A 9,026-nucleotide genomic window follows, 5' to 3' on the forward strand; every position below is an offset into this window, starting at 1 on the left:
AGGCAGAGCCTACTTATTTATTCAAAAGAGGTTACTGTTGCTTAAATCATTTTTCAATTGCAATTTGAAATCACTGTGTGAGTTAGTTTTAAAACCAAATGAAATTACACCCCATATTTTTCATTTGATTTTCTTTATTTCATAACCAGACATTATTTATACACATATAACTCTTTAAGACTATAGTATACTGTAATTTTCCTGAATTTAACTTTATAAATTGAAATTTTTATAAGTGATACAAAGATTGTGTGATTCATATAAAGCAGATATTTTCTAAAATACAAAGTGAGTTAGCTTATGCCATAAGATTTCTATGTAGAAGCAGCTTGCCTAGCTAATATGCAACTTTACCTAATTGCCCAGAATCTGTATCTCAATATGGAGATATATTTAATCTTCATGAAATATCAACAAAATATGTAAATTACTGAATATATAAATAATTACCATATATACTCGTGTATAAGCTGATTGTGCTGAAAAACTGGGGTTCGACTTATACACGGGTCAGTAGTACCCCAGGGAGGTGTAACATCTTGTTGCCACCCAAGCCCCACCCCCTCCAGGTAATGGAATAAGCGCCCGTTATCTAGCGGGTGATTGCCATTCCTCCGCTGTTCATTCAAAGCCCTGCTGATACTGCAGGGCTTTGAATGTTGTTTACTCACATCTAACCAATCAGAGCCGTCCTATGACGTGTATATTTGAATAAACCTTTCAAGGACCGTGTACGAAGTATGTGGCATGAATGGATGTCATCTGGTCAAGCCCGACTAACAAAAGGAGGAAATCTCATGAAGCCTGACATAGAGATAATAACAAATTGGGTTCAAGATGCATGGGAAGACATTCCAGAAGACATGGTGCGACGTGCCTTCCAGAAATGTAGTATTAGTAATGCTATGGATGGCAGTGAAGACTGCGCTTTGTAAGAAAATGACAGCAGTGATGGTGATGACGGCGATCTCAGTGAGGACAGTGTCTATGATGACCTCACACCAGCTGAAGCTCTGCATTGGGGTATGGATGATGATGAGGAATCCAGTTTTGAAGGATTTTAACTCTACATTTTAGCTTGCTTGCTGATTGAGCTCAGGGAATAGTACACTAATGGTATCATTGTTGATAACTTATTGTTTTTGTTGAACCTATTTTCCACTTACTGTGCTGGTTTACTAATGTCAAATGACTTGTCGTCCATTTATTTATGTTTTTATTCAAAATGAATATTTAAATACATTACCACACTGATGTCTCAATTTTTAGTAATTTTATTTTCATTTGTTTTGATTATTGAAACTCACCAATAACTTCTGCATTTTCCACCCTAAGCTTATACTCAAGTCAGTCAGTTTTCCTGGTTTCCCAGGTAATAATGAGGTACCTCGGTTTATATGGGGGTCGGCTTATATTGTAGTATATACATTAAATTAATATCACACATAAGTAAATTTAACTGTAGAGTATTCAAAAGGAGTTGCAGGGAACTGCAGAATTCAAGCTGATTCAGAAGAGGACTTGGAATAAGGCACAGCAATGCCGATGTCAGATGGATCTTGACAGAAAGCAGAGCATAACCAGAGATATGTTTTCCTGTGTTTTGTTAATTATGACTGCATGTACCATAACAGACTATAGATAGCATTGCCAAGCATGGAAATTCCAAACAATTAAGCTCATTTAGTATCTGAACATAAACAAAGAAGTGGTCATTCCAGCAGAACAGAGGAGACTGGGTCATTGAAATTCAGAACAGGTGTGGGTCAAGCTTGCCCCGTTTCACCCTGTTTATTCACCCCGTGTGCCAAGCCAATATCTGAGAAAGTGAACTTCAAGAAGACAGCAGCATCAGGACCAAAGGAAGACCCATTAACAACCTCGTAAGCAAATGACCCAACCGTGCTTGCTGAAATGAGGAAGACTCGAATACTTACTGAGGAAGGTTTTTTTAAGAAGACTACAACCTTCCGTATGCATTACAGTTTATTTATTTATTTATTTGTTAGGTTGATTTTATGTATTTTTATTATCATTTTATTGGGGGCTCCTACAATTCTTATCACAAGTGGATTATACTTTAACATAAAACAAAAATGCTCACGACTGGACTAATAGGCAACATCCTGTTAAACAGAGAACAGGTGACAGTCATCTGGCTTTCTTTTTACTTTGCCCTACAAGCAAGCCCATGGAAGCACCAATTCGAATTTAAACACCATATTACATTGGGCGAACCTGTTCAAAAGACCTCTTTAAATGGATGATGGCAGAGGGATGCAGGTGAAAATTCAACATCTGATCATGTGATCTCCCTTGTGACTTATTTTTAACTTGTCCTAGTTTTTAATGCTCTCTGTGTTCTGTTTGATTGAGATATTTCTCGTTTTATTTGTTTTGTTATTGTTGTTGGTTTCTTTTTGTTGTGAATGTTTTTTCTGTATACGAAATTCAGAATAGGTGAGTCTATAGAGACAATAACTGGATCAATAGTTTCTTGGAGGTATGGCAGGGGAGGTTGAATGGAAATGGGGAGCTAAGAGCAATGCATACAAGCAAGAAAATGTCCCAAAATTGATGGTGGTGATGACTGTACAACTCTTTTTAATATGATTCAATTGGTGAATTGTATGATGTGGTAATTACATAATCTCGTGTCAACTTGAGGGTATTAAGAGTGAAGTACAGCCAGATAATGCTTGCTTGCAGGTATGGCCTTCTCATAAGAATTCTGGGAATTCCTCTCTCTCTCTGGAGGCAAGATGCACTCTCTCTCTGCCTTGGTCTTCCTATTGACAAGCCATGCTGCAGAGACCTGAGACACAGCCCTGTGAAGCTTACACCACAACTGGATCCAAGACTTTCACCCACCGGCCTGTGATCTTCCTGCCTTAGGCATCATTGCGAGTGGCAATGATGGACTTGTGTGGAATAACCTGGGATGTTTTCTCAATATATAACTGCTCTTTGATATAAAGTTATTCCTTACACATATATGAGTGCCTTTGAATTTGTTTCTCTTGTCAACCCGAACACCTATGATATGTGAAGTATATGTTAATGAAATTGTTTTTTTTATAAAGACTTCATTAAAGTGTTTAAAAGATATGTTTCACTTTAAAACCTAAGGTACCCCACCCATTTCATGATATTTTCGATGTCTTCATACACATGAAATACTAGACAATGAATAAGGAGGAGGTACTGATGCGGTGGAATTTTAGTGTTGGCTAAGAATATCAACTATACCGTGGAATCCCAGATTACGTAACAGTATCTCAGGAGAAACCAGGTTGACAAAAATTTTGTCTTAGGCATGTTATCAAGGATCAATCCATGGGGGAAAAAAAGCTACCATGCTTGTGAAAGTAGAGGGTTAATGACAAAGAACAAGACCTTCAGCAAGAGGGACTGACCCAGTGGCTGCAGCCATGGGGTCAAACGTAGCAATAACTGTGAAGGTGGCCCCTTCTCATTCTGCTGTATGTTAGATCGCATCCTGTTTTACGCAAGATCACATTCTGTTGTACGTGATATCGCGTTTTGTTGTATGTAAGCGCGTTGTGTTGCACACAGGGCTGCTGTGAGCCACAACCACACGACAGCACTCTCACAGCAACTAACTCATATCCGTAAAAAGTAATCCACCTACATAAAATCTTTGCAGTGGACGCTTCTAAACGACTATGAAAATAGTCAGAAGAGAGGCTCTAGGATTTTACAAACTGGAACGTTGGAATTGATGGCTAATCAATTCAGTGGCATGGGCTCAAACTACCATAGACGCAAATAAAAGAGTTTTGAAACTATTACTATAAATGCTTCCGCCAATAATAACGATACCTACAGCATATAAAAACGTAAAAGGAGTTGAGACTGTGAATTGCCATGGGTAGAAAATGTTTTACATAAAATTACATTTTTTCAATTAATTAAATTTATATGCATACACTGTAAGACCAAACCAAAGGTGGAGGGGTTGTGGGGGGAGAGAATAAGCAAACTCACTGTCATAAATCTATTTGGACTCATAGCACATTATATCTTGTTTCACAAACCCTTACAGATAATTGCCCCATCTTTTCCATTGGGGCTGCTCTGGGGTGTGAACTGCCCACCTTGTGGTTATCACTGAAACTCTGACCCAACAGTGTCACCAGGGAAAGGATAATTTGCTATACTTTATGGAATAAATTCCATGTCTGGCCCAGAAATTCTCTACCTCTTGGAATTAGGAGAATAAAATTTTGCACATAATGTTGGAGAATTTCAGACCTCAGAGAACTGCCCAGGGTTCCCAAATCAAGTAGACCAGTTACATTATCTCCTAGTTTTAAGACGTGTACATAACCCAGAGTGATATCTAAACAATTACAAGGGTATGCTGATTTTCCATTTCCATCATATTTAGAAAACTGCTTTGTAATAGTCTGTATACAGAAAAATTGCAAAAGATTCAACTGCAACATCTTTGGGATCTAATCCATATATACAGTAGAACCCAAACCTCAACGCTAATCCATTCTAGAAAGCGCATCAAGATGTGATGCAGTCGATTCCGAATCAATTTTTCCCATATAACTGAAAACAGATTAATCTGTTAGTAAAAACCACCAAGTTTTTACCCTAAACTAGCCTTTTAATACAAAGTAGGTAAATAATATAAGTTAAATAAGAAACACAACATTTAAAAAGATCTTAACAACTACTGTAGGCCCATACCTTGAGACTGATGAGGATCTGGATCTGTGGACACGGATGTGGAGAGGAGGGATGGAGAGAGAGTCCTTGTTTGGAAGGGGAATACCCTTCCATCAAATCAATCGGTAGCAGCTTCTCGGGAGTTTTTCCTTCTTTGACTTTTCCTTCTTTGCCTCATTAGAACTTGGCTGGCTTTCCTTAAAGACAATCTGTCTCATGTGGTCTGCTGTTGGCGGTTCTTTAACTGTTTTCTGAAAGGGTTTACTAACTTATCATCCACAATATCGATAACACGGTTAACCAGTTCCTAATCATGATGATTCTTTTCAAAAACTCTTTCTTAGGGCCCCTGTCTTTTAAATCTAAAAGCAGTACAAAAAGCCACAAAAACTAAGAAAATTGTAGCAAAACGCTTGGAACGCAGCTGCAAAAGTTTTTAACAATGCCTACTAACAACGCCAACTAACGCCAAGTGACCGAAACATGAACTTTTGTTTACAAGAATCACATGTGTTGGGTCGATTTCCTTGTTTCGTTGAAACGCTGATGCAAAAATTTCTCTACATCTCACGTCGAAATCCGATTACGTAGCGTGCCAGGCTTCTACTGTATCGCAGGTAATTTCCAGTAAATAATGCCTTTAAAACATATGTCGCTCCGCTATACAGTAGGATCCCATTAAGCGCGAGCATCCACTGCATGCGTGCACGGAGTTCACTGTGAAGAAGGCATGAGGGCCTCTGACCTTGACTCGGGCTCCGTTTGCGGGCAGGCAGATCCCACTCTGCGCCTGCAAAGCGGAGCCCTGGCCGCTCCAGTCTAGTCTTCATCCTGAGAGGATCCATTCTTCCCCCAAGACCCTGCTCTTCTGGGTTCCAAGTCCGCTTCAGGAGCCCCACTGAGTCTACAATAATCCTGCGTATGGGGGGTTGTGGAGGGAGCTAACAAGTTACCACAAGGCAGGATGAGAAAACTTGGAAGATCAAGTCTTTGGTTCCCAGCAGGGCCTCTACTCAGCCCATCTCCTCTTTGTCTCTCTGCTAGGCAGTTCCCTGCCTCTACCTCCAAGGGTCACGTGGCTCACCCACGGCCATGCCGCACCTGCTCCTGGTTTCTGGTCCCACTGTGGCGGCTTCTCCTGCCTCCACTACCCCAGATAGGACTCTTGCCTGGGATGCCACCGCCACTTGTCACCCACATACTCCGTCCGCTGCTGGCTGGCCCTCCTGGACGGCTCTCTGCCTGCTTCTGAGAGCCAGGGCGAGAGCAAATTCATTAGATTACGGAGAGCTGGATCGAGAGCCTCAGTTAAGAAACTGAACGTCACCGTAACAAGGCATCTTTTTGTTGAGGACCGCCACTCTGGAATCATGAGTAGGAAACTGGGTCAGAGACCACCGGACATAATTAGCAGCATTACATTGTACAGTAAGTGGTCTTCACTATATTTTTATCTCTTTGACATGCAGTGATAACATATCAAAATTATTAAGATTAATGGTCTAGTGATTAAGAGGGTGAACATTTGTAATGAATCTGTGAGAAATATTGCAGGAAAGCAAGTGGAAAATATCTGGCACATATATTCCCCAGTGTGGAACTTATGCAACTAAATGATACCCAGTGTTTAGTTAGTGTACAGATAGGATAGTTATGTGAAAGTGGTTTACACTGTAATATGACAGGCAGAACAAGGAATCCTTCTCAGTCAGTTAGCTGGTAGCACAGAGCGTAAGGCGCTCAGCTGCTAACCAAAAAAAAAATCTGTCTGAACGCAGCAGACACTCTGGGAAAACTTGCGTCCAATTAGTTTCTGTAAAGATTTACAGCCTTGAAAAACCCACGGGGCATTTTCCCTCTGACCTGGAGGTTCACTATGAGTCACAATTAGCTGGCTAGCTGGAGATGTTTTGGGTTTATTATCAATGTAGGGGTTTGCACTCAGTTGCACAAATAGTGACCTGAATGGGACAATTGCATGTTGAAGCTAACCCGACAAGGTTTCTCTAATGCACGAAGAGGAGCGTGTTCTGGTCAAACCCCTGTCGGTAGATAAACTTCACATCGCACTGTCTAATAAAGATATCATTAGAGAATAAACATGTAATGCTTGATTTCTATAAAGGATTTTAGGAAGTTCCTTCATGATTGAGACAAACAGATTCTTCAGATTGAAAATGACACTTTTTAAACTGGTCACGGTATGAGCAGTGAGATCCCTGGACCATCTGAAAGAGCTAAAGGCCTAGCACCACAGCGCCTCCACCTCAAAAAGCCCCGATGTGGAGTGAAATAAGTTTGAACAAACTCCTTTGTAAACATGGAGGCCATGAAATAGATTTACATTCCTCTCAAGATAGTCTGGAAAAGAACAATTGAAATTCACTGCAGAAGATTTTATCACTAGCAAATTCCAAGTACAAATATCCTGGTAGCATTATCTCATCATTCCCAATCTGTACTGGATAGACTATTTTACTTGATATTAGGGCAAAATTGTCTTCCCCCTCCCCCTGCGCAAAGGCACTAGAAGTGGCTAAAACGATATTGACCTTCTTATGTAGGCCCACTCGGAAAGTCTTCACCTAGTTATGTTTTTCCACCTTTCTTTCATTTATCAGGAAATCATTTGCATGGGTTTGTCCTAACGTTTTCCTTGAAGAACTCTTCTAAGCTCAGAGATCTTCTTTGAGACAGTTACTTCCTTACTGCTATTGATGAAATCCACAAGAAAAACAAGAAGTTTGAGTTAAAGACATCCTATACATAGATGGGAAATTACTTCCTCCAAGAAAATTACAGACATACTCTCATTTAATATTTTATGCCATTCTTACTTCCAAACATGTAAAAAGATGAAGCGCTTGTGAATGCCCCAATGCTCTAAATAGTTCTCATAAACCCATGGATTCACTGGCCTCTATACAGTAACTGTTGATAATTCCAGCTTCTCATCCTCAAGAGCTGTCATAACTCAGGGCCGAGGTCAGCTCACACTGCCAAAAGCCTTCCAGCCAAGCTCCCGTTCAGTAGTTTATAGTGTGGGTTAAGAATCCGAATTCCCCTGAATAGCCCATTACCAGCATAAAGTCACTATTGTCCACACCCAGCTCCCTTCATTCTCTAGACCAGCCTCCTTAACAGATGTCTTGTCTTTCCAGAATTTGCTTAAAACATTAGTATTCTCTTCCATCTTTGACATCCACTGCCATATACTTATCACATATTTCTGGCAATTATTTAAAAATATTTCTAACATTTCAGTAGTTCTCATTGCTTATAACAATGATAATAGTTTTTACTTCACTGAAACTGCTAATGACCAAATAACTGGTCTCCCTGATTATGGTTTCCCCCTTCTCTAATCCAGTCATTAAGATAACTTAATCTTTCTTATTATTACACTACTGTAATACATTCCTCCATTATAGCCACTAATTCTGCTGACCCATAAACAGTACGTTTATTTTTCTGAACACATAATTAGGAAACAGTAAGTATGAGTGTGGACATTCTTCCTTTCCAGAACCATGAAGTAAAAAAATAGAGGTGTAATATTTTTAACTAAATTGCTTCGTATTAATAGCGCTCCTGATTTATTTGCATCTGAGCAGGTCTTCTTGGTGGGGGGGAAAATGACTGATTTTGACTATGGCATTCTTTTAGAAGAAAAAAATAGCTAATATTTTCTGAAATGATATGAAGTAAAGGAAAATAAATCTGACTTTAAATTAATGATGCACAGTAGTTTTGCGTGTTATTTCATTAATTGTTGCCATTGTTGCTTTCAGCAATTGCTTTACTGTGAGTTCGGTGGGGGTTACATTTCAGATTCTTTGTACTGAATGAACCCACACAATGAGCCCTGGTTCTGAGCTGGGCTACCAGCCGCAGGATCAGGAGTTTGAACGGGCCAGCCCCTCCGAGGGAGAAGGAGTGAGCCCTTCATGAGGGCAAACAGCAAGTAGGCTTTGCCCACGTGCTAATTGGATTGCTTGTCTTTTACTTGCTGAGATGTTGGAGTTGTCTGCACATTTCAGAAATTAGTCCTTTGTCCATTGTGCCGTGGCCAATTCTTTTTCCTACTCTGTTAGTTCTCTCGTTACTCCCTGGATGAAGTCTCTCGATGCACAAAGATATCTTATGTTTAGTCTCAGTCATCTATTTGATCTTCTACGATGTGTGCCTCTTTGGTTATGGTTGATAGTATGTTTATTCCCTGCATTAGGATGTTTAACTTTGTCGCTGTTTTCTCGTGGATGGTCTGTATAACTCTGGGACTTACATTTAAGTTTTAAACCCTATTGAGTTTATTTTTGCATATG

This window comes from Tenrec ecaudatus, chromosome 8 (assembly GCF_050624435.1).
Source record: "Tenrec ecaudatus isolate mTenEca1 chromosome 8, mTenEca1.hap1, whole genome shotgun sequence".
NCBI lineage: Eukaryota > Metazoa > Chordata > Mammalia > Afrosoricida > Tenrecidae > Tenrec > Tenrec ecaudatus.